The 24,391-nt window shown below is 47.9% G+C and overlaps 1 long non-coding RNA gene across 6 annotated transcripts in view; it reads right to left on the bottom strand.

Annotated features, from left to right (window-relative positions):
* The window catches only part of LOC137843451 (uncharacterized), a 41,809-nt gene extending 19,682 nt beyond the window's left edge, over window positions 1-22,127 (bottom strand). For 4 of the 6 annotated variants that reach the window (XR_011089534.1, XR_011089532.1, XR_011089533.1 and 1 more), the window contains exons 1-2: window positions 21,966-22,118; window positions 5,472-5,614 (exon numbers count right to left, since the gene is read on the bottom strand). This is a non-coding gene — a long non-coding RNA (uncharacterized lncRNA). Of the gene's footprint in view, window positions 1-5,471; window positions 5,615-11,104; window positions 11,254-21,965 lie in introns of all 6 variants that reach the window. The other 2 variants (XR_011089535.1, XR_011089537.1) reach the window with 2 other exon arrangements.
* Window positions 22,128-24,391: the final 2,264 nt, after the last annotated feature.

Genomic DNA, 24,391 nt, shown 5'->3' with positions numbered 1-24,391 from the left:
GGACTGAGCCTCTTTTACAGCCACTCCAGCCCTGAGGAGAAAGGACAATGTCACACCCTGCCAAAACACTTCTCATTCAGCTTGCCCTGTTACAGACAAGGCTGTTCCCTGTACCTCCTCCACCCACTGTCCAGCTCTATCAGGTCCTTTCCCTGTTTGACAGTGACTACACCCTTACCTTCTTGTTTTCTTTCACTTTGGCCAAATGCGCCTCATCTCTGTCTCCTGGATGGGAAGGAGCAGTAAGGCATTTTCAAGATGACCTGATACTGATTTGTAGCCCCTTGAGATCATAAATCCACTGAGATGAACACTTGTCAGTGTGAAATACAGATCTCAGTTTTTGGAATATCATTCCACGTCTTCAAACCGCTTTATGGAGGTAAAAGGAAAAAGCCAGCCAGCAGCCCACCAACATCTACAGTCCTACTGAGCACTGGCTTCAGAAAACCTTCTTCAGAAGATCTGCTTCAAGTCCCATTAAAGATGAAGGACGTAAATGGATAATGACCACAGATCCACCCCTTAGCCAACCATTTCCCCGTGCTTTCCTACAGCACCTTGGATCCATCTATCCCCCTGAGTTCAGTACATTTGTCTCACACAGCCTGGCATTTTTGCATGATCACTTTATCAGCTGCATACATGTATTTCTGGTAAGTTTATCCATTACATTTTCTCCTTGTTAAGGACTAGAGCAGTAACCTGTATCTCCCATTGCTCATTGTAGAGGGGACGATCAAACACAAAAGCTCTCAGAGCTCTAAATTACCACTGATGACTTGAACCTGGAAGCCATGGGGACACATAACATCTTATTTCCAACCGAGTTAAGGATGTCTAGCTCCAAGGGAACACTGTCCAAAACGGGATAACGCATTAAAACTCTGCTGATCAAAGCCAAATATCTCTTGGCCCTCTTAGGCTTCCCATCACCTACCACGAGCAGCTAGTCCTTCGTGGAGATCAAAGCATTTCATCTACACAAAAAAATGAGTCATAGCCTGAAGAAGGCACTGTTATTCTTCCCATTGTATTCAAAAGAATCACAGAAGGAAAAAAAAAAAAAAGGGCAGCATGCCTGAAGTCAGCGAGGCACTCGGGTTGAACCTGCACCTTTCAGTCCCTTGTCCTGTGTGCTGTGATGCCCATCTCCTGCCCGAAGAGCAGGGCAGGAGGGAAGGCTGGGCCCTATCACTGAACAGACTCCTGTCAATTTTTTGTTAGTCTTTAAAGCTTAAGAGACATTCCGCACTTGAAATCTGGCTACATTTGCCCCACTATTACTTTCCCTAAGCATTAATTTCAGGCCTGTTTGTCTCACGCACATTTAAAATTGTGCTGCTCTGAAGCGAAGCCCTGCTTGTTTCACAACTTCCATAACTCCGATATAGACATTAGATTTCAGAACAGAGCTTTGACAAAAGCCGGTTTCTGACTATTACTGAGATCAAGAGAAGAAATCCAAGTATGCTGCACATTTCTGCCCTCCTGTCCTGCAGAGAGGGGCTGTCTTTATTGGAGATTTGTACTGCAGGTAGCACAGAGGTAGGCAGCTGCCGACCCCATATGGATCTGCAATCTTCTGACCCCAATGTATAGCAGCAAAACACACCCCATGGGGACACCAGAGGACATTCAGAGGATTCAGATCCTCCTTGGCAGGCATGGCCTCCTGTGTGGTGACCTAGGAGACGTTCAAAGCCTTTTGTGCTGCTGCCCTACACAAGAGCACTGTGCTAACACGGTGCTGCTACCAGCCACCCCATACATGTGAGCAGGCACCCAGGTCTGTCAAATTCCTTCTGCATGCAGCACACTGATGGGTGCTCACATCTTTCCCTAGGCTCCACTAGCAGCATACACAGGGGTGCTGGTGCTGTGCACGATGCTGCTGACCTCTGTTAAATGCAGGCCAATTTGCTGGGTTTTTTTGCTGACATTTCTCTTTCTGCTTGCTCACTTGCAGGATACCTTTCTCCATTTGTAAAGAGCTTGAAAGCACAAAGGCATCTAAATGCCAAATCCCCAGATTTAGACCCCCAAATACCTTCATGAATCTACAAGCAGACAAAATGCCAGGAAACAGTGATAACTAGAAGGAAAAAAATAAAGGGGAAAAAAAATAGATGAGCTCAAGCTCCCAGCCTTGCAGTCAGACTAAACGAACCCAGCTTCTTCCCCCAGCTTGCCATCCCTAGCACACACAACTGTGAGCGCTGCAGAATAATCACCTATATCCAGTTCCTCCCCTTAGCCCTCCCCCACCCGGCTCTGCTTTATGACACCGAAAGCACGCACAGCCCATTTTAACATTTTCCAGCCCGAGAGCTGTAGTCCAACCAGGGTGGGCAAACAAACGTCTTGTCACCGCCAAGTATGGCCCAACATTGGCTCCAGCGAGAAATTTCCAGCCGCTATGGAGCCAGACACATTTACATTCCTCTATTTGAAGTAAAACCCTAATCCTTTGGAAGATTTGCAGTCTGAGCAAGAGCTGTGCTCTCACCCATGCCTTTAAGGTCTCTCTCTGTCTTGCAGCAAGGGGCAGCAGCAGGCTTCCAAAGAAAGAAGGGGCTGTGAACAGAGCTCACCATGTGAAGGAGGTTTTTCTTTTGTTTCAGCCCTCTGAGGACAGTGAAGATTTGCACCAGTTTATCTTCAGGGTCTCATCTCTACAGAATAAATGAAACCCTTTTTATCTCTCCTTATTTTACCAGCAGTTAAACAAGGGAGTGTAGAAGGCAAGCGTCTTGTCTAAAGCCCTGCTAAAACCAAATCCAGCATGGGAAGTCAAGAAACTTGTCTTCAGTAAGCCTGGTAACAAATACTGACATAATTCACAGGTTTGTCACAATTCTGATCACTTGAAGAGTCACTTGATTTTCCTTCCTGGTTGTTCCCCAGAGTTGTCACCCTCCTTCCCATTCGGGGACTCCATCCATTTGTACTACATGTGTCAAGTTTTCTTGCACACTCTCCTTCTACTGACAATGTGTGGAATTCTTCTAAAAACACCCAAAAAATACGGTATACACGGAAGTCAGAAGATTGTTTCAGCCTAGTAAGGGCAGAACCTGAATTTGCACCCCAGTAGTCAGTGTCCCAAGCACATGGCTCTGCTGTAGGACATAAGAATAAAGAATCAGGCTGGCATTGACTATAGAGGAGCTGTGAAAACTTCCAATTTAATTTGTAGCACATCTACCTCCATGGAATGCTAATCTGAGGTTGGATTATGTAGCATGACCGCGTGCACTTGCTCAAACGAGCAGGGCAAAGGATAAAGGAGCAGGGAAGACATCCTAAGAGATTTAAGGAGAGCCAAGACAAAGTCTTAAAAAGATTCCTTACGACCTAATCAAGATTGTATCCTACAGAGCAACAACATGTATTTCAGCTTGACAGAAGGGATTTCAAACCCAGGTTATGCCTGGAAAAGCCTAAAAGGACAAGCTTCCACATTGTTATGGATTCAAACAAAGCAGAGCAGCTATCCCTGGGATGAACAGCACTGGGTCTAGCCAGGCATCACACCAGTGAGGCTTCAACGAGCTTCTGGTGGGCATCTCTGCCAGCACCCCAGGGGCTCTAGGATGTCCAAACCAGCACCCTCAGCATCCCACCGTGCACCCTTTACTGGTGCCCTGCTGAGGTGAGGCTGCACCCACTGCCGGCGAGCTGTGGGGCGAGCACATGATGGTGATTGCCCAGGCTGGGAGGCCAGGATGTGGTTGTGGCCTGGATCGCAGCCCTGGCCCCCGGGCAAGATCACTGTGAGCGCAAGGGCTCCGACTTCCTTCCTGGCCAAGCCCAGGGACAAGAAGCAGTCTCGGAACGGGTCAGTGAATGGCTTCTCACTCCTGGAATTCCATAAAGATTACCTAGCAAACCATAAATTAGCCCTGCTTCTGGATTTCCAGTCAAGGCCTTGGACTTGCTGACCTGGCCTCTTGTTTCTTTCAGCACAGACATTGTGAAACTCCGACTTTTCCTGTTTTCTCCCTCCTTCTCCAACCCTAAAGGTTCTTTTGCTGGCCAGCCTCGCACAGCAGCTTTCCAAGCAACATTACCACAACGGTTTCTCCTTACAAATGTCAGAACCAACCTCCCCTGCTTATTCAGTGCCTGCAGACAGTTCATCTACTCTTTTCAGGAGGACGATGGAGTATTTGATGGTGGGAGCAAGGGTCAAACCTGGAGGAAAACATGTTCGTTATGTGCTAAAGCATTATTCTCCCCACACTTCCCTCAGCTCACCTCACCACTGCCAAGGTAAGTGTGAAAACAGAGTAAATAAACCTGCTGCAAAACTCACACAGGCAGTGCTCTACCTCCCTTAGTTTTGGCCAGCTGCAAGAGTGCGACACGACTGTGTCCTCCCAGTGGTGGGACAGCAATACAGCCTCCCTGCTCAGATGCTCCAGCTCCTTTTGATCGCTTGCTTTGCCCTTCTGAGGCTGGGCAATGAGTGAAAGCAAATAGCTAAGAAGAACAGATGATGGGAAAGAAAGATTCCCTGGAAAGAATCTCCAGTTCCCATCAAGGATGTGGATTCTCCCATCACAATGTGGAGTCCCTCTGTTTCCCCTCCTGAGGACCCTTTCTGCAAAAGACCTAAATTAAAAGACTCACCCATGCAAATCCCACTGTAGGCAGCACTGACCATGCCTGTTGTCATATCCTACTTACCAACACCCCATGCCTCCAGCTTCCCTTGCTGGCTTGGGCATGCCCCAGAAGTGTCACAGCTCCCTGCAGCTTTCTCACTGCAGTTCCTATCACTGGATACCTAAAGCCCGTGAATAAATGAGTGATTTGTCTCAGATCTCATAGCTGGTAAGAAGAGTAGCTCTGGAGGCAGAGACATTCCAACAGGATTACGGTTAAGTGGTTAATAAGCTCTGATGAGGATCATTAGAATCTGAAAGGAAAAACAAAACAAAACAGAGGAAGGGGAAGTGGGAAAGGCAAGCTGGCTCTCGTCCTCAGCCCCATGGCATCCGCTACTGAACTATTCCACCGCTCAAAAACTGCAGCACCATACAAGTCCTCCCAGTGGCGTGCCTTTCCAGCCTTGTTCAGGCTAAGAGCTACATTTATTTCAGGCTCACACTGCAATTCCCATCCCTTTACACAAAGTTCTCTAGAAGAGAACTAATCCAGCTTGTACCATCTTGGTTAACTGGGATGTCTTCTATCCTTTGCCAATTTGAGAGGGTCAAATGTGTTAACATTAGACAAATAATCCCCTTGCAATTCGAGAAGAATTTATCACATTTTCCAGTTCTTAAACCATGACAGAAAAATGATTGCAGGATAACTGTCCCCCAGACAGGCTTCTGGATCTGTTAAAACATTGCTCCTTGCAGCTAAGTGCCTAATTACTAATACAAAAAAATATATATATCAGGTCAGTTTTGACAGCAGGACCAAAAGCTCTAGCTCTCCACGCAGAGAGGTGTTTGTACCTGTGGAATACCAGCAGAAACATCTTCATGCTGCTCTCATAGCAGATTTTCTGTAAGACCTCCACAGGTTCTGGCTGAGAGGAGGATGCCTGAACAGGAGATGGTGCAGGGAAGCAGTCAGCTCATCTTGATCCTCTGTGTTCCTGTAGGTTGTTTTAACATGGTGAGAAAAAGGCACAAACAATGTTGACAGCTTCTTTACAGCATTTTCCAGAAGGCTGAAATGGGATTCAAGTGACAAACCTCTAAATTCCTATAAAGTTCCTCTGTATGCCATTGCAAATTAGGAATTTGCTGCCCAAACCACATATATTGAACTGGCCCCGATCCTGCCGCATTGACATTCTGATGTGTTTTCCTTTTACCCCATTTCATTCCCTTTTGCCAACTACAATTGTTACACATCTGTGAATCATGGCTTCCTAGTCGTCAAGGCTGACCCACTAATAACAGCATTATTTGCATTATAGTCAGCCTATTTTGCTAGACATTGTGCAAAAATGTAGAAAATGACAGACCTTGCCTCACAAAGCCTTCGATAGCATTAGAGATGTCTGTTCCCTCTAGCACAGAGGAGTGAGAGGTTCTTGAATTCATTCATGTTTGTTCAACGGTTATCTGGAAATGGTACATTGAGCATTAACTGATTTCTACACGGTGCCAAAAGACCACCCTTGTAACCAGTTTCCTCTCCCATCAGCAGAGAGGCCATGGAAGTAATAAGCCTTGAATGCTGGGTCATCCTCTTGGTACAAGAGTGGGATGAGGAACGTGCTCTGCTGCTGCTTCAGCTGTCTCTGAATGGTGCTGCTGGTGCCCAGGGAGCTGCTCAGCATCTTCTCCCTTTGGAGAAAGCAGAAGGGCTGAAAAGCAGGGAGCGTTCATCACCGCGGCGAAGTGGGCATGGAAGTGTTTGAAGTTTCAGCAACATCAGGCTGAGCAATAAGAGATTTTGGTCATATCTTCCCCTTAGAGAGCACAAACCTGGTACTGCAGATAGCCATGAGGAAAAAATGTTAACATATTGATTCACCGAGTGCCATATGGAAAGAGAATTGTGCTTTCAAATTGAAATTTATACTCTTAAAAATACAGCATAAGTTATTTATTGTCTAGTAGATGGAGCTAGGAAGCAGAGCAGTAGGTTTCTTTTTTTTCCCTTCTTCTTTTTTTTTCCTGTTATATTTATTTATATATATTTTTTTTAATACCTAACCCACAGTCTGTCCATACTCAAAATATCAAAAAAAATCTCAAATCTCTTAGAGGCTAGCTGCCTGTATGGCTGTGGAAGAATACCACAGGAGAGGCAACTTTTGCCTTCTCTCTTCTGTCCCTGAACTCTTTTTAAAACTATAATAATAATATTTTAAATAGTTCTGAAGGTGTTCAGCACATTTTTTAAAGCAAATCAACCTTTAAAAAAAAAAAAAAAAAAAACACAAAAACTACTAGGACTACTGATAAGTGAATCCCCCCTAACTCCACAGAAAAAGGGTCATAACAGTGAGTAAAAGAGATGCACCCATCAGGATCTAACATCTGCTGAGATACTTGCTAGTCAGCTGAAAGCTTTTTGGGAGCAGCTACCAGGGGAGCAGAACCCCTCCAGGTGGGCAGCTGAGGACAAGGTGCCTCTCTGGAGCAGCCACTCCAGCCTGAGTTCAAGCCATGTCTGCCCACAGGTATAAGAAGGTAAAGCTTGGTCTCTTTTATGCAAGAAGATGAAATGGAAGGTCTGATTTCTGGTCTTAATTTTGAATTAAGTCTTATTTCCACTCTCCAGCTGAGAACATTCCCAAAGTAGACTTCTTCAGACTCCTAAACATCTCTCAAAATCCTCCCCCTCAGACCCTTCTCATGCCCTCTCCTTTTTCCTTGCTTTTCTCTCCTCTGTGGAAGCCATCCACATCTCTAACACAACTTTCCTATATTAGGCAAAATAGCCTCAAAAGTGGGTGCTGAGCACCTCGGAGAAGCGTCTCGTCGCCGATCAGTTACCACTGCCTACATACTTGAACCCGGAGGGATACGTCTCTTGCTGGCAGACTGCGGAGATTTGCTGAACCCCAGCCAAGAGGAGAGATGAGGCAAGGGGTGTTAAAAGCTACCGTCTCGCCTCTTCGTACACATCACACGCACGAGTGCCTTCAGCACCCAGGGCCCGGAGCCCAGACAATTCGCTGAAAGTCTAATGCATTTCAGATAAGGCTTTGACTATTACCTGGATTGACAGCCAGAGAATGGGAGGAAAAATCCCGGCTCCGGCCCACTCAGCCGAGCAGAAAGCATCCCAGTTCACAGGCTAACCTAGGTCAAGTGATTTGGCGCCTGCGGGGTATTAAAGCTATTTACCAGAGAGGAGAGGGAGGGAGGGAGCTGCACGATCTGAAGGGAGCCAACCCTCCTAGTGAAAATTATTTTTATTATTGTAATTCATGATATGTCCTGGCTCTGCGCCCACAGCCAGGGTTGGAAAGGCACCGTCTTTAGTAGAGACAATGAAACAATAAACAATATTTCTAAGCAATTCTTTTTTTAAAAAAATCTCAATTTCACAACCCCACAGCTCATCTATTCACTTTGATTCTATGGGCCATCACCTGAAAGCTGGTCCACATCAAAGAGAGGTTTGGAACAGGGAGAGGTGATCCTGTTTATCTCCTTCCAAGGCTTCATTCCTGAGAATAAGCCTTACCTGCTAAAGCCAGGAGAGCACATCATCCTCTCCCCATCCAACCGCCAGGCCCAAAGGCAGGGAAGGGGCAGAGGTGGGCTGGGAGCTCCAGCCTGGTGGAAGCCACTCCACCGGTGTAAAGCTCCCACCTCCTCCAGGGCAATGTTCTTCCAGTAAGAAAAACAGAGGGGGAATTCCTCCTCGTGAAGCAGCTGGGCACAGCCTCTTTTGGAGCCTTAGCTGCCTTTCCCAGCACGTTTTGTTTTCCAGCTACCATGCATCATCCCTGACTGTAAACCAGCTGGCACTTCGGCCAGCTCTGTTCTCCACGTTATTTCCCAGCAGGGACACAGAGCTTGCCTTCAGTGTCCATCCAGGACTGGTGCCTCACACCGGGATGGGTGCTGCCTGTGCTGGGGGCAGCATCAGACTTGTGTGGGACCTAAACCCCTCTGCATGGTGCTCTGGGTGTGAGCAGATGGGGCTGGGATGCTCTGCACTCAGACTGGAGCCAGCACCAGCCCCGTGACCATGTTGGGTCCCATGGTTTGGTCTGGGCAGGCACGCCACACAAGTACAACTGTCTCTAGAACATCTTGACTTTTCTCACTCTGCTTTTATTTTTGCTTTCCACTTCTCATTTATCTTTTTTTTTTCCCCTTTCTGCCTTGCTTGTTGGGAAATGTAATGTTCTGTGACCAACTTGCCCCCCACCTTTGCCCGTCCCCTCCACCTCCTGTGCCCCTCTGCTCTTTGATCTGAAGATCAAAGTGAGAAAAGAGCACAAGCTGGAGACAGCAAGAAAACCAACATGTGCTTGGAGAAAAAGAACGTGTGCTTGGAGAAAAAGAAAAAGAAACCACCCTCTCACAAACAGGAGTAGTAACATCTATTCCTCCGCTTGTGGTGACTCCACATGAAGTTCTGGTCCTCCATTCTCTGAACTCACCGTGAAAGTCTGACATATGAACCTGACCAACAAATGCACAGTTTCTGGAGTATTTTGGGAAACCTCAGTTGTGGGATACTACCCAAAAATTTATTTTTTAATCTGTTCGAACAATTTCTGCTGCAAGGCTCCCATTCCATCACTTTGCTCCAGTACCAAAGCGCATCACTGAGTCAGCTGCCCCCCTCAGCAGAGGAAAACTGAGTCCCAGAGCACCCATTCTGCATGGGATCAGTACTACCTGGACAGCAGGAGTGCTGCAGCATGAACTATCAAAAGCACATCCCTGGTACTTGGGCTTCACCCTTACAAAACTCCCTTTTCAGTTCTGAACCTGCTTCTCTGAGGACTACGAGCAGGACCCTGCTCTGACACAGCACAGGTGCTCCACAGCGGCTTGAAAATCAGTGACCAAAAGGCTGATTTCTGGGGGCTGTGGTGTATTAGACTGGGAACTTCATTTTCCAGTATCCCCTACAGTTATCCACAGCCCAGTGTCTCTGTTGCATGCCCTAAGAGCAGGTAAAGGATAGCCTGTACCAGCAGCTACCAAAAGCTGAGCCTCAGAGAAGGATGGGATGAGCAGGATGCTTCTCCACAGTGAGTTTTGGTGCAGAATATAGCATAATGCTTTGGAGCTCAAGTTCAGTTTCTGTGATGGAAAGGATAGTTTTGCCAGGCAAAGAGCCCAGACCTTTTTTTTTTTTTTTTTTTTTTGGTGCAAATTGCCTGGCAATTAAAAAAAAAGAAAGGGGGAGGGAGGGTAAAATAAATGGCAGGGGGAGTAGATGTCGTCTGCTGCAAAACCAGGCTAAAAGCAGCATCCCCATGGGTCGCTAACTCGCTGCGGCTGTCAGCACTGATCAGAATCAGTTGGTCACTCATCACAGGAAGGCAAACAGTCAGGCCACGGCACATCCTTGGGATCAACAGGCTAATTAGGATACCCGGTCTTACTCAGAGAAGCCTGCTATTAAATCCCCAGGAGCCCTGTTGAGCCATAACACCGTCCTCCAGCAACACCACGGAGAGACCCCAGGAGCAGCACCCCGAGGCCCCTCCACAACACACATTTCTGTTTCAGGAGGAGGAATAACTCATCTCCGAGTGGAGGAGGGTGGTTAATTGGGCACCTCGTTTGCAAAAGGCCGCGGGTCGCCGCCGCGGCCCGGCCTGCTGTCCCGCTGGCGGGAGGCCAGCGCTGTCACTCAGCGCCAGCAGCCTCCCTGTCTGCGGCCTCCTCCGCCACTGCCGCGCTGACGGCCTGGCGCCTGGGCACCTGGGGGAGGACGCTCGGCGAGGCCCAATTTGTCTGGCTGCGAGGGAGGAGAAGCCAGGGGCGTGTTGGAGGACGCGGCCTGAAAGACTCGAGGGGACAGGCACAGGAGCGAAGGCAGGGAACGCCGCCTCCTTCCCCTGCGAGTCCCATGGGTCGAACACCAGGCCCTGTCTCTGTACACAGCTCCGTCTCCTCTCTCTCTCAACTCCTTCCTTTCTTTTTGCAGCTCCTGGCTTTGTACCTACTCTGTAAACAGTCTCTTGCCCAGCACGGCTAAGTGCATTTTTATCCAGCAGCTGGTAATTAACTTATTGAGAACGAGACACTTTTATTCTGCTTCCTAATGGCATCACCAAACTCCGTGTAGCTGTTGTATGCGTGCTAGGGATAACTGCAATGCTGCTTCCTTGCAAATCCCTCCAGCCAAATGTTACTGCAGCAGGACAGTTCACCTGTCTCCTTGTAAATCCTGCAGCTTTACCCACACCATCCTCACTGCTTTCTGCCAAGCTACGTCCTGCTTTTTTCAATCTAAATGACTAATTCTCCACACTGCTCCACATCACATTAAAAAGGTTTCACTCAGGGCTGTGTCTGCTTAAAACAAAACAAAGCCCAGGAAAAAGTGCTTCTAGCTAAAAGAAACATTCTTCCAATATTATATCACCATTCCTTTCCATCACATCTCACGTTACAGTTCCAAGGCACAGAACGAGAGCACATTTTACCTGTAAGCAGGAGACAGGTTGGCCTGATCCCTCATGAGTTCAGACACCCACGGCAGGGACGGGGCAGAGTTTCCTCTTTAACCAGGAGAGGAAAGGTGTGTTCAGGTGGAAATGCAGAGCAGGTACAAAGCTGAGACACTCCAAAAGATCTGGGAATGGAAGAGCAGAGCAAACTGTGCAGAGTTTTGCCGAGTACTGAGGATATAAGAAGGTGCCTTACACAAGATACCTTCCTCTTGTTTAAACCTCCTTTTTACTGCTTTATTTGCAAAGGTACTTTAGAGGACATCTCCTGTTTGGACAGAGCAGCCTTTCCCTCAAAAGGCTGTCAGTTTCTGTCACCTTGAATTAATTGAAACAATCACCCGTCAGCAAGCATTAGCTCAGAGAGGTTAAGTCTGATTAGTGATCTGCCTGTTAATTCACCAGAAGACTTTTGTTTAATCTTATCTTCCAGCAAGGAATTTTTTGCAATCTTTCCATGGGAGTTTGCTACCAAACATGACCTTGGAAGTGCAGGAGAGGAAAGATCCTTACTCCATCACAAAAACAATTTAATTGACTCTCTCAAATGTTAACAATTAAGGACAGGGTAGGAACGCACTCCTTTAGCTGGGAATCTGATAGAAAGTCCTTTTTCACCTTGAAAACTCTGTGGGGGTTTGGGGCACTCAGTGTTTTGATCCTGGCTCAGTGTAAATCCCGGTGGATTTAAACAATTCCAGACTAGAAAAACATCCACAGAGGCAGGCTGGCTTTAGCTGGTCTGAGTCCCGTCCCTTCTATACCTTCCCAACTCAGCGTGTCGAATCTGACATGGCTGACGGATGGACAAGAGGATACTAACAGTATTGTCTGCTTACAAATCCATGTAAGCATTTAGATGCTCCTGCCCTTCCCTGGGACATGGTTGACACTCCAAATTGCTCTTATTCCAAGATCTGTCCTTTTTCTTGGCCACAAACCCAAATACTGAAGAAGGCTTGCCTGTTTCACCTGATGCCTGCTCACTATTGAGATGAGCATCTGAACACCTCCTGTGGCTGAGAGCTAGCAGAGACCGAGGTACAAACCTGATGGCCAAAGGAGAAGGGGCACGCTTCTCCCAGGAGGCCAGGTCTACATCCTAAACTCCTCCAAGCACTTTTTACTCAAGAAAATAGCTCACAGCCTCCGCAGGACTCAGCACGGAGTTTGTAGGGATGACTCACAGCGAGCACTGAAGGCTTATCGCTCGCGTGATGGATTGTGAGGCAGCGCGTTGGTTTGGGTAGCGGTGGAGGAGGCTGGAGCAGCCAGCCTTCCTGCAAAATCCATTTGTAGCTGTGGCTGGGGGCACGGTGTCAGGAGACAGCCTCCATGGCTGCAAGGAGGCAGTGGCACGTAGCCTCGTGCAAGACGCACGACCCGGTGCTCGCGTTGTGCCTGCGCGCCTCAGGTCATCTCGGGAAGCACCTGCTGTGTAGGTGCCAGACAGAGATGATATCAAATGAAACTTTGGCACCAAAATTGACATACTTCTGCAAAGCCAATTTACATTCCTTGCTCTGGGCTTCTGGAGCCAAAAGGGAAGGAAAAAAAAAAAAAAAGAAAGAAAAAAAAAAGAGTACTTTGGATCCAAACCTGACTCCGTGGCTCCAGTTTGCCTAGCATAGTTTCCCTGGTATAATGTTAAAATGAGGTTCTGGCTCACAGCACTGTGTCCTAGAAGAGTCCCCAGTGGGTATTGCAAAGTCTGTCATAAGAGCAGACTGGGAACAAGACAGCAGTTATGAGATTGTGATGAAAAATGGTCTATTTGTTGCATTGCCCAACTCTGTTCCCATCTTTGTCCTCAAGGGCTTCCTTGCAGACTCTGTGATTTGCTTTTTTTCTTTAATGATGTTGGTTTGGAAAAGAGACTCCTTTTTTTCCACTCTCCTGACACACGCTCCATGCGATCCCTCCTTCCCTCTCTCCAGCATTACACCTTCCTTCAGCTGGGATCCTCAGAAGGGCAGATCAGCAGAGTCACAGCCTTAGGGGTCAAGCAGCACCAAGCAATACCTGAAGGTCTGTTATTACCAAATCCACCTATCGAAAACAGAGTTGCAGATAACTTGTATTTTCTGGTCTTGAATTTTCCCTGTTATACTCTGAGTTATTGCTTATATCTTCACAAGGGTGGCTTGAGAAGCCCCAGCAGCTTGCTGCACACACACTGCCCAAAGGTAACCAACAAAGGGCAGCGGGGATGCAACCTGGCTTCTCTCTTGATCTTTCAGCATCAGTCGCAAGCATCCAGAATCCATTTCCTCCTTCTACCAGTAGCTAGCAGCCTAGCAAGCCACCACTCCCACTACAAATCAGAAATCAATAACCCAGCACAGGGTTATTTTCATATAATACTGATGTAATAGGATCAAATAATACACTATATTACCAACGCATACTACAACACAATATATTCATTTACCAGCTTGGTTTGTCTTTTGCAGTTGCTTCACAGAGGCACCATCTCAGTGTAACACTATATTAACACAAGTCATTTAACAACATAAATATTTCCCAGTGTTTAGGCTTCTCGTGCAGACCTGGCAGAGAGCTACGCACGTGCTTGGCAAGGGTCAGACCAGCTTACAGACCTGCAGGAGGAGGTCTCTGTTTCTCCAGTTTTGCCCTGGGAGTGCTGTTCCCTCCGACTGCCTTCCACAGCACCCTGAGCTCTAGCAGATGCTGAAAACATCTCTGAAAGCTGAAGGAGTAAGACTTGTTCTCTGCTCAGGAGACGCATGAGGAGCTACAAAGCTCCTTTAGAAAATCTGGTCTGCGGGAGCCATTTCAGCCAGCCCTTAGCATCATAACATTAGCCTGCTATGCCTTTTGAGAGTAGCACGAGCTTTTAAAGCAAGGTGCTTAAGAAATCAGACTTCTGTTTTTATTGGAGTCCATTGAAGCCAGAAGCAGCCAGAATTAAATTAACTTGATTTTTTCAAAGGCTCACCCCCTTGGCCTCCGCAGTTTCTACCCAAAGCAAATATGTTCAGGCTATAAGGCTGGGCTGAAATGAAGGTAATGCTCATTAGAGTATAAAGGTTTCACCTTTATGGGTAAGGCAGCAGAGAAATAACACCAAACTGATTATTTAAAAGCTGCATTAAACTTGTTTCTTTATTGATTCTTTTCTCTGAGGTCCTGATCAGGCAAATACTTCTGCAGGTGTGTAATTGAAGGCCCTGAGAAGTGCCAGGCAGTTAATTATTTGCAGGAATGGGGAGCCTTTTGTGGCTGCTAAATAATGAAATATAAATCTGCAAGCCTGTCAGTGAATAGGCAGCTCTCCCTTCATTGACTGCTCAAGGCAGCTTCCACTGGCAACAAAAAGCAGTGTAAGTAAATGCAGAAGATTTCAGAGTCTTTTCCCATCTGGTCACTCAGGGCAGGGTTATCCTCATTGTTTCTTCTGCAGTTTTCCTTTCTGGGCAGGAGCATTTCAAACCTTGGCTGCTGATGTGGGTTTAGGATTAAAACTGACCTTGTTAATCCTCCTTACTACAAAAATGACTCTGCTTATCTACACTTGGGTTGCTTTTCTCAAGGCAGCCAGAGCCAGTCCTGCTTTGCCTGGGAGAGCCCTTCTGGAAATACACCCAGTGGCTCCTGGGCTCTCACCCATGCAGATTTGGGACTGTTCACCTCCAGGAAGGGTTATTCCCATCTTTGGTGGGTCCTCATGTGCAGCTGAATTTTCTAAATGCTTCGTTTTAAACGCATTTCTAAATGCACCCAAAAGGTAGGCAGCATTGAGCTTAGTTTAATAATAGCTTCTGACAACTGCACTTAGCTCTCTTGAAAGCAATGAACCAGACATATGCAGAAAAGATGCTAGAACATCAAAATGAGAAACACAACGCAAGGAGAAGGAGCGTCATTCCTGTCTCACCACAGGAGATTCAGCATCGCACGCTCCTTTCTTCTGGCTAGAAGCTGTTTCAAACCAATCTGCTGTGAGGAGCAGCAGTTAAACAACCCAGAAGAATGAACAGCCACGGCATGCAGTGTCCTGGGCTGCAGTGCTGTAACCACGGGGCTCAACTGGGGTTTCTTTTATGCTTGTGCTCTCTAGCATGACTTCGACAGCCTAAGGCAGCTGGGGGGGTGGCTGCAGGGAAGAAGAAAGCACTCCTCCTGCTCAGACAGCCAGACTTGACAAAAGCCTCGTGGGCAAGCACTCGTGGCAAGTCACTCCAGCATGTGGCTCACAGCAGCACTCGGGCTCTGGTACGATCACCAGCTGCATCCTGCAGCATCCTTCCCGTTCCCCCCATACACCTCCCCAGCCAGCTCCTGCTGCAGGCACTTTGGCAAAAGGGGTCCCACATCCCTCTTTGTGCCTGTTCCCAACTCTGTCAGAGTAGGGAAAAAACCACCACGCATTTATTCTTTAGAGGCCTGGGGTTCTCCTCTTCTCACTTTAATTACAAATGGAAGAAAGAGGAAAAGCCTCCTGTGGGGTTACTTCTCCAAGATAAGCCAAGGAGCTTTCCCTGCACGTCATCATTCCCTTCACTCCTCTCTCCAGAGCCTTCCCTGCATCACAGCAGAGTGCTCACCACATCAGATAATCCACGAGAAGCATCCAGTTGGAGAAATTTAGGCTGTTTCTTTCTGGGGGGGGGAATGCATTTGCAGGAAACCACCAAGCATCCCCCAGGAAAAGAAAGCACTGCTCAGTAAAACCAGGCTTGGAAGCAGAAGATCAGATGCGGGATCTTTGCTTTCTTTCCCTACCCCCAGCCTCCTCCAGCAAAGCCTCAAAGGAGACCTGGCAGGAGGGATCACTTTACATGTGTTTTCTCAAGGCAATCCTGAGCCTTCCTGGGTCACCACTAATTTAGGCAATGAGAGGTGAATTCCCTGCTGCCTCTACCCATCATCTTCATCCCTTTCCTAGCCAGTCGCCCTCCTGGCTACCAACCATCACAGCAGAAAGGGCCAAAAGGTGCCAGAAGAAGGAGATAAGAGACATGTACAGAGCACAGCCTTGCCTCAAGCTCTGCAGCATTTCCAATCAACTTCTCTGTGCATTCTCAGTGCTTTCTGGCTGTGTGTTGCTCAGATTTTCATGCGTGGGATGTTTTAAACAAGGCACTCTGGGTTCTGAAAGCTGGATCCTGTTTTCTCTCTCCTGTCCTCCTTTTCTCGTGAGGCATGTGAATACCTTCAAAGATGTTTGTGACAGAAAGGCAGTAACCAACCACCTAGAAAGAAGTAAGATGGCCTGATTGAAATCACCAAACGGGTGACCTCAGGCATCCTGCCTCCCATGGTTAATGGGAAAAGACTGAGTTTGTAATGCAGGGAGGTGGGAAAATCAGTTCCTAAAACCCCAGGACAAGACTGGAGCCCACACAGGGTGAAACAAGTCCATGCAGAAGGCAAGCTAGCGTGGCTCCACAGCTCTGCCACTTGTGCAACAGGAGAACTGCTGATCCTCAGCAGCCAGGGCCTGCAACACAAACCGAGGGGCTCTCAGCACAAGCACCAGCTCTGTGCCACACGCTGCAGCTTCGTTCAGGTCAATAAGTTGTGTGCAGCAGTCCCCGGGCAAAGCTGCCTGCAGCACAAGGACACGGGAAGCAGGAACCTGGCCGCAGCTGGAAGCAGTCATTTTTTCCATTCCCCCCCCCCAACTCCTCCTTTTGGGCCCGATATAACTACAGAGCGTCTTTAGCGAATGCTCCCACCAAGTTTGCAGAGTCAAAACAGCACATTCCTATGGCCCAAAATGCCTGTGTGACTCCGCTGGGCACGAGAGGAGAGGGGGAAACATGATCAAGGCTGGGCTGAGCCGGGCCAGCTGGAGGGAGGGAGCTGGTCTCAGTGGTCCAGTGGAGACAGAGCTCGTCTGGCACGGCCCCTCCTGGAGATGAGCACCACAGCGGGTGGCTTCCAAGCCCTGAGGACTGGAAACACAATCTTCAAGCCCAGCTTCTGCTGCATGCAACGGGCAGCAGCTGACCTCCCTTCTCCAGCAGCAGAGCTGCACGAGGAGGGGCAGCAGACCCACGGGCATCCCTGGAGAACGAGGGGTTTTGGGCACAGGCGCCCGGCGTGCTGGTTTGAAGGGCTGCAGCTTGGTGGCGTGCAGAGGGAGGCTGATTTTGGATGGTGTTTTACATGGCTTGAGTTCATCAGGCCTTGAAGAGGAATTCCCAGCTCTTACTATTTTCGCTCCAAGCAATGAGAGCTAACAACAAAAGCATCCAGAGAGATTTAACATCATTAACGGTGGCTTGGAAAGAGAGGGCGAGGTAAGCAAGAGGAAGCATGGGAGGAGGACTGAGGTCTCTGGACAGGTATTCCAGGCATTTTCCACTGCAGCACAGCAGGCTTCAGTCCTGTCTGTCCTCCAGAAGCTGCAAGGACAAACTGCCAGGGAGACCTTCAGGTTTGGGACCTCTGTCTTGCATTAAGCTTAAAGCAAAGACGCTGGTCACTGCCCCCTCTTCCTCCTGAGGAGGAGGAAGGCATCGCAATGAAGTCACAGCCTGCTGCCTGGCCGTGTCTGACAGCGCCTAAAGGTGTCTTGAAACAGGGAGAGAAAAATCTTCACGCTCATTAAGTGAGATCATGCTTTTTAATTAGCCTCCACTGACAACTCAAGCATGAACAAGCCTGGTGAGCTTCCACGTGGCAGGGGCTGTGCACACACACTTCTGCTCCTGGCTGTGCGGGATGGGACAGAGCTGACACAGGGTTCGGTGCTAGGTGGGAAAGGACACGGATCATGGCACCCAGCAAGCAGCTCCTGCTGTTTGCCATCCACCTGCATCCCCTTTTCCCCAGCATCATCCTGCAGGTCTGAGGCTCAGCCCCAGTTGCTGTGGCTGATAGAGGAGGTGAGCATCAGCACTGTCACCTGGCACAGCCCATTTCCCCCTCGTCCACCTCCCTGTTATCAGATCCTGTCCATCCTGATTTAAACTAATGGCTTCCTCATGCACAGCCCAGAAAGTATTATCAGCCAGATCCCTATCACTCTCTAATATACCTTAAGGCTCCAGCTCCTATTTGTCTAAATCAGGGGGAAAAGAAAGAAGAATGTAGCCCATTGAGCCCCAGTGAGGCAAGGGGCAATGGCTGGAGATCCAGCCCTGAGATGTCTAGCGCTGCTGTCTGACTTCTTCTCCCTCTTTACCTGGCACTTTGCTCTAAAACAAAGAGTAAATATGTCAGTACGGACCAATTCCACAAATACCAGCCTGCGGGAGCCAGCCTGGCTGCAGTTTGCTTCCTGGCTTCTCAGCCTGCTCCAGCTGCTGCCCACGGCTCCGTGGCAGTGACCTTTGCAGAGACAGGGACACTTGTCTTTGTGCAGAGATCCAGGGGACACCAATGAATGCATTCTGAGTGCTCCACATGGCCCTTGACACAGACAGGACCTTCCCAAGAAGCCTGAGCAAAGTCTTTCCCTAGATCACAGGGCAGCCCCATCAGAAGAGGTTACTTGTTTCTGGCACTAACTGGGCGTTGTTGAGATGGGCACTACAGCAACAGAAGTACCAGGCTGAGTGTTTTCATGCCCAGCAAGCAGCTGTGTTTTGGTTCACATCTCGGGCTCAGCAGCAAGCGGTGCCCACACAGCCTGCCCTCTCATTGCCTGAGCACCTTTCTGCATTTGCAGGACTGTGAGGTCCTTAGGGACGTGGAACAAGCTCTTATGAAGTAACCAGCTCTGCTTCTCTCTCTCAGAACAAACCTCACTGACACATGCCAGCAGCAGCTCAACATCCAGAAGACCAGTGCATTGAAGACATGAGAAACCACCAAAGATTTACATTTTTCTTGGGGTTTTTGTTGTTGTGCAGACCATCAATGCCTTTCTTTCTGCATCTCCAGATCCCAGGAGTCCTTGGCTGCTCTTGCAGCATTGCTCCCACTCCCCATCAAGGACTTTTTTTTTTACCCATTGCTGGTAATTCACACGCTATCCTTGGTCAGGGTGGGATGCACAGAGCCACGGAGGCACTCGCTAGCTGATGCAAGTATCTTACTGCAAGACAAACAGCCTCCAGATAAGTAACTCGATACATTTTATTAATATAAAATGCAACTTTTATGTGCAGAATTTGGATGTCACACATACTTTTGTTTCTTTTTTGGACCAGGAAAGATAGGTGGTTAATTGATTAAAAAAAAAAAAAAAAAAAGTTACTTTTAGCACAGCAGAGAATATTAACCCCCTCCTTGCCCCAGGCACTCAAAAGCTCTGACAAAGTGAAGTGGAAAATAAACTCTTCTCCAGTCACTTAACAGGTCTGCAACAGGAGGAAATAAGGAACTCTGCCCACCCCTCAGATTGCATTAGTCAGACACCGCAGCATTTTTCAAATAGTCTGTCATTAATCATGACAACACAAGAGAGCGAGGAGGAGATCAAAGAGGCAGAAGTCTGAAATTCCAGTTACGGATTCTCTGCCGTTAAGGTAATGACAAGGTTAGGATCCAGCAACAAGCAATGGGGAAGTATTTCAGTCTACCTGGGCAGCCACAGCTACAGGAACCAGAACAGCCCCCTGAAGCTTAGGGGAAGGATGCTGGTGCAGCCCAGGTGAGGATCCAGCCACTTGGATTTATGCAAACCACAGAAGACAGCAGAGCAGGGCTGGAATCTTCACAGGGGTGATATTTCCAGTAGCTCCTGCCTGTGGTTGAAACTGGAAACGCCATCCTCTGAGGTCAGCGTTTCCTCACCTCCGACTGCAGAACACCTCTGGCAGCAAGAAAACGGGGGGAAAAACAGCCCAGACAATGGAAGTTATCCAGACGTTACCCAGAAAGGTTCTGGAATGGACACACCCCCGCTGCTGGGGAAGTTTCCATTTGATTTTCAGCAGAAGGTTTCAGGAAGGCTGATGACTCCTTCCCCGAGTGGGAGGCAGATGTGATCCCTCAATGCCAGTGCCCTCATGCACAAGCCCCCAATCCCTTTAATGCCCCGTCCTCTGCAGCAGCAAGCTGATGCTCTCTATTTGTGGCAATATTAACGGGAGTTAATCAAGCTTGTAAAGCAGCACTGCTCTTCACAAAGTGTTCCTCTTGGCATACAGGGCTACCAAACAATACCTAAGGGCAACCTAAGCAAGCTCCAGAACACAAGCACTCATTAACCTTGCACGGGCCCAACACATAGGGTGCAGGAACCCACCGAAGCCCCTTTCCCAAAGAACTGCCAGCTGAAATAGGGAAGACACTAACAATGAGACTTGCTCAAGGCCAACAAGCAGGTCAGTGAGGGTGCCAGAAACCACATCTTTCCATTCTGCTCCCAGACATATCTGCTCCCGCAGGCGAGCACACATCCCCTGAGGGTACAACACCCAGGGCTTCAGGGAGCTGCGGCCAGCATCCAGCCCCGCAGGCAGCACGTAACACAGCTACCCCTGCAAGCTGCCCTGCTGCTCGCCCTCCGGTCTCTTGTAAAAAACATCCCCAGAACCTCTATCACTTCATAAAACTTTAAAACCCAAACCTGGTAGGAGATATTTATAATGCTTGAGATCATTTCCCCCAGATTGACTGTCATTGCTGTTTTATAGATTACTGGCAACTCCCCGTGCCCTTTGCTGGGAAAAAATAAAAAAATAAAAAAAAAATTAAAAAAAAGTTTGATAATTGCAGCAGCCCTCAAGACCTTTGATTAAACAAAGCAAACAAACAAACAGCGTCATTCTGTAAATCTTTACTAGACTCCAAGCACAACACACACAGCAAACATTCAATGCCCTGTCAAAGGAGACACCTGAGCTAGTTCAAGGACTGTTTTCAGCCAGTTTAAGTTGGCCCAGCTTTTTTCTCTTGCAGCTAGAGCTATATTGAAGTGTTCTCCCATTTACTGAGGCTTGAAAGCACCATGGCTGAGACTCCTTCCCTGAGACCAGCTGCTCTTCCAGTGCTCTACAAGGCAGCCCCAGCTAGAGGGAGGACAAGCAGCAGGCAGAAGAGAAACAAACACTGCTTGCATGCTTGTCTCTTCACTAACTTCAGTGTTTACGCCAATAAAACAGCAAACAACGATTTCTTTGCCAAAAAGAAGGCAAAAACAAGCAGCAGTTATGAACCAGAGTACAGAGCGGATCTAATGAAGAAGCGAGTATCTTAAATGCAATTTCTGGATTTAAGAGTTAGGGCCTTAAAACCTGGAAGAAAGTTTTATGGAAACTCAAGATGCTGTTCTCCATGCGATGCCAGGTTTCTCTCTTGTTTTTCATCAGTGTGGCAAGTATTTCTCAGAAGTCCTAATGCTAGGGAAAACGTTTCCAGGCACGTTAGCACTGTGTGTGGGGACGCCTGAGCTGTGCTGACACAGTGCAGGAAGGGGCCTCCTGCAGACACAGCCACACAACTGCACCAACACAGCCCTGGAGCTCTCCATTGCTGCAGAACTTTCAAGCTGCTATTTCCATCCTTATCTCCATTTGGAGCCTCTCCACGAGTTGATTAACTGAGCATATAACCGAAAATAAAGATATTTCTCAGCGGTTCCTTCCACCCCCTTGCCCTCTATGCAGGTTTATTTGTTTGGGTAGTTACAGAACCACGGGTCTATGCAGGAAAGCTTGGTTTAGGTACGAGAAAGCTGTTCCTTGGGTGTTTGTGGCATGATCCTTACTCACATAGTGGTTTATGAAGAAGACACAAGGCCAGCAGGCTGTGCTCGCTGTTCTGTATTTAATTCCAGCCCTCTGGACTCCAGTCCCTCCTCCCCAGCCCTGCACTCTGGTACCTTCCTCATTCACACCCAGTGATCCTACACACAAAATACCCTCACCACCTAGGTGTAAATCCTCCATCCCACATGCAGCCAACACCTACTCACCAGCACTGCAGGTACAAACAGCTGCCTGCCCCTTCCCACTGTCTACTTAGCAGGGAAACAGCAGCTCCTAGGAACCCACAGAAAATTGGCTATCTTGGATTAAATTCGGTGCACCTGAAACCCTAATCTCATGGCCTCTTAGTCTTCACTGATACCAGCCTGACTTGAGCATTAAGGAAAGTCACTGAACAAGAATCAGCTGTGTAACCGATGAGTTTGGTACTTCCTTTGAATAGACAAGCTCAATTTTTACAGTCAGCAGCTCCCAAATTTTCTATGGAAATGTAGCAGATGAAGCTTTTTGGAGCATGCTGCTGTGGCTTTCTCTTTCACTGCAGTTGCAGTGTTGAAGTATTAGTTTTAAAATATACACTAGTAATGCCTTTAGAGGGCTATTTTTTTTTCTTTCCCCTACAGTCACCAATTCAGAGCACTTTTAAAATTCCCCTTGAGGTTTCCTTCAAGACCAACCAGCCATTCCGGGTGCAGGCTCCTCTCAGAGAAGAGGCCTGGGGAGGCTCTCTGGTGCTGTTGGATTTCATCACCGTCCCCAAGCCTGATTTATAACCTGTGCCTATTTATAACAAGAGTTTTATATGACAAACTCATCATTTTGCTCGCAGGTTAATAGCCCGCCATTCAAGGGGAGTTTACATCTGCCGGGCCTTCTTCTGCCGCGTGAGGAGAGGCAGGCAATCTGCTGCTAATCCAACGTAAATACCCCTGGAGTCAGTCTGGAGCGTGGCATCGGGATCATTTACAAAACTGGAAATTCGAATAGAACTTAAAACCTCATAACCTGTCAGCTCCCAGCCAGGGAAAATATTCACAGGCTGGATCCTGGTGTCTGGACGGTCGCTTTTACTTGTCTGTAGAAGAAAGCATGGGGCTGCAGGCTGGATGAACCTGGGGTTACAGCGGTGGCTTTTCTCGGCTCCTAACTCCAACACAGCCTGTCCAAGGCCCTGTGTGAATTAAATAAAATTATCTGCAGGTTTCACGTGTGAAGGGCTGATCCTGCACAGCACCGTGCCCTTCGGAGGCAGCCAGCTCAGCAGCAGTGACAACTGCAGAGCTGGGACAACCCAGCTGTCCCTTGTCCGTGTAGCTCACAGGACAAAGTTTAAGCGACCACATCAACAGAAACACACCTGAAAGGCAATCCAAGGGGAACCCAACACAGAGGGAGCTAAAAAAGCCTTTTAGCAATACCATCCATCCTCAACCCTTAAGCTAAGGGCAGAGACACGTCCCAGCAGCATGAGGTTATATTCACCATCTCACTAAGCAAGTAACTTTAGCCTGAAGCTGGAAACTTTTAGCCAGACTGTTTAGAATAAGGAATTATGAGTGAAGATAATCACTTTTATAGACATTGAAATTACCAGTCCATGCTCATCCTAGGACGGTTTGGTTTATTGTTCCTGAAATAAAAGCTAAGCAGCGAAGCAGTCTGTTTACATCGCAGCCCGTGTAAGAGGGATGTGTGGTGACCACAGCAATGCAGCATCCAACGACAGGAACATGGAGCTTGGAGAGTCATTTGGGCCAGGAACACCAGGTTCAGGGTTGGTATCTCACAAGCAAAAGCTTTCAGGTAGGGAAAATCCACACAAGAGATGTCAGAACCCTGGATAGTGAACACAGCACAGCACTGACTCCAGCAAACCCAGGCTGGTTTGCATTGGCTTTGTCTGGATCCAAACTGCACGCAGGGTGCACAGCTTGGTGCAAAGGGGCCAGGAGGAAGAGTGAGCAAGTGCATGGAGAAGACAGCAAAGACATAGTAGTTGTTAACTCATCCATGTCACTGCAACCTTCCTGAGAATGTTCCTGAACTAGCTGGTAAATACCTGGACAGAGTTCTGACTGCAAGTAGAAATTACTAATGCTTGAAGCTTTGCAAAGGTAAATGTGTGGCAAATATTTCTGTGAAGAACTGAGATGAAGGCATGGAAGAAATGTGTTCCAGTAAAGCAGATGTGCTTTTCCTTACCTTGTTTCCCTGAAACACTAAGCTTCTAAATGAAGATTAAATATATTTATTGAAATATATTATATTTTATATATGTATATTTATGTATTTTAAAATGTTCTTTGAACGCAGTTTCAGTTTATTTAGGAGAAGATAGTGCCTGGCTAAAGCCTACCTTAGACTAGCACAACTCTCAGCCATGTAACAGTTCCAGTAATGCACCACGCTGGGCTAGGAGCAACATCTGTTAATGGGAAATACAAAAGTCTTCCTGCTCCTCCTCTTCAGCAGTCCAAACCAAGCTTCTTGACAGAGGGACTCTTCACAGCTCTCACATACAAAGGTGGCAGTGGATTTAGGAAAAACTCAAGTGGCAGTTTCCCTCTGCTCATTTGTCTTTTCCCCTAGGCTACGAATGAGACTGAGTCTGACCCAAACAGTCTCTACTGGA

Source organism: Anas acuta, chromosome 22, assembly GCF_963932015.1.
Source record: "Anas acuta chromosome 22, bAnaAcu1.1, whole genome shotgun sequence".
In the NCBI taxonomy this organism is placed as follows: domain Eukaryota; kingdom Metazoa; phylum Chordata; class Aves; order Anseriformes; family Anatidae; genus Anas; species Anas acuta.
Note: the sequence above shows the minus strand (reverse complement) of the source record. Positions and strands in the feature narration are given on the sequence as shown.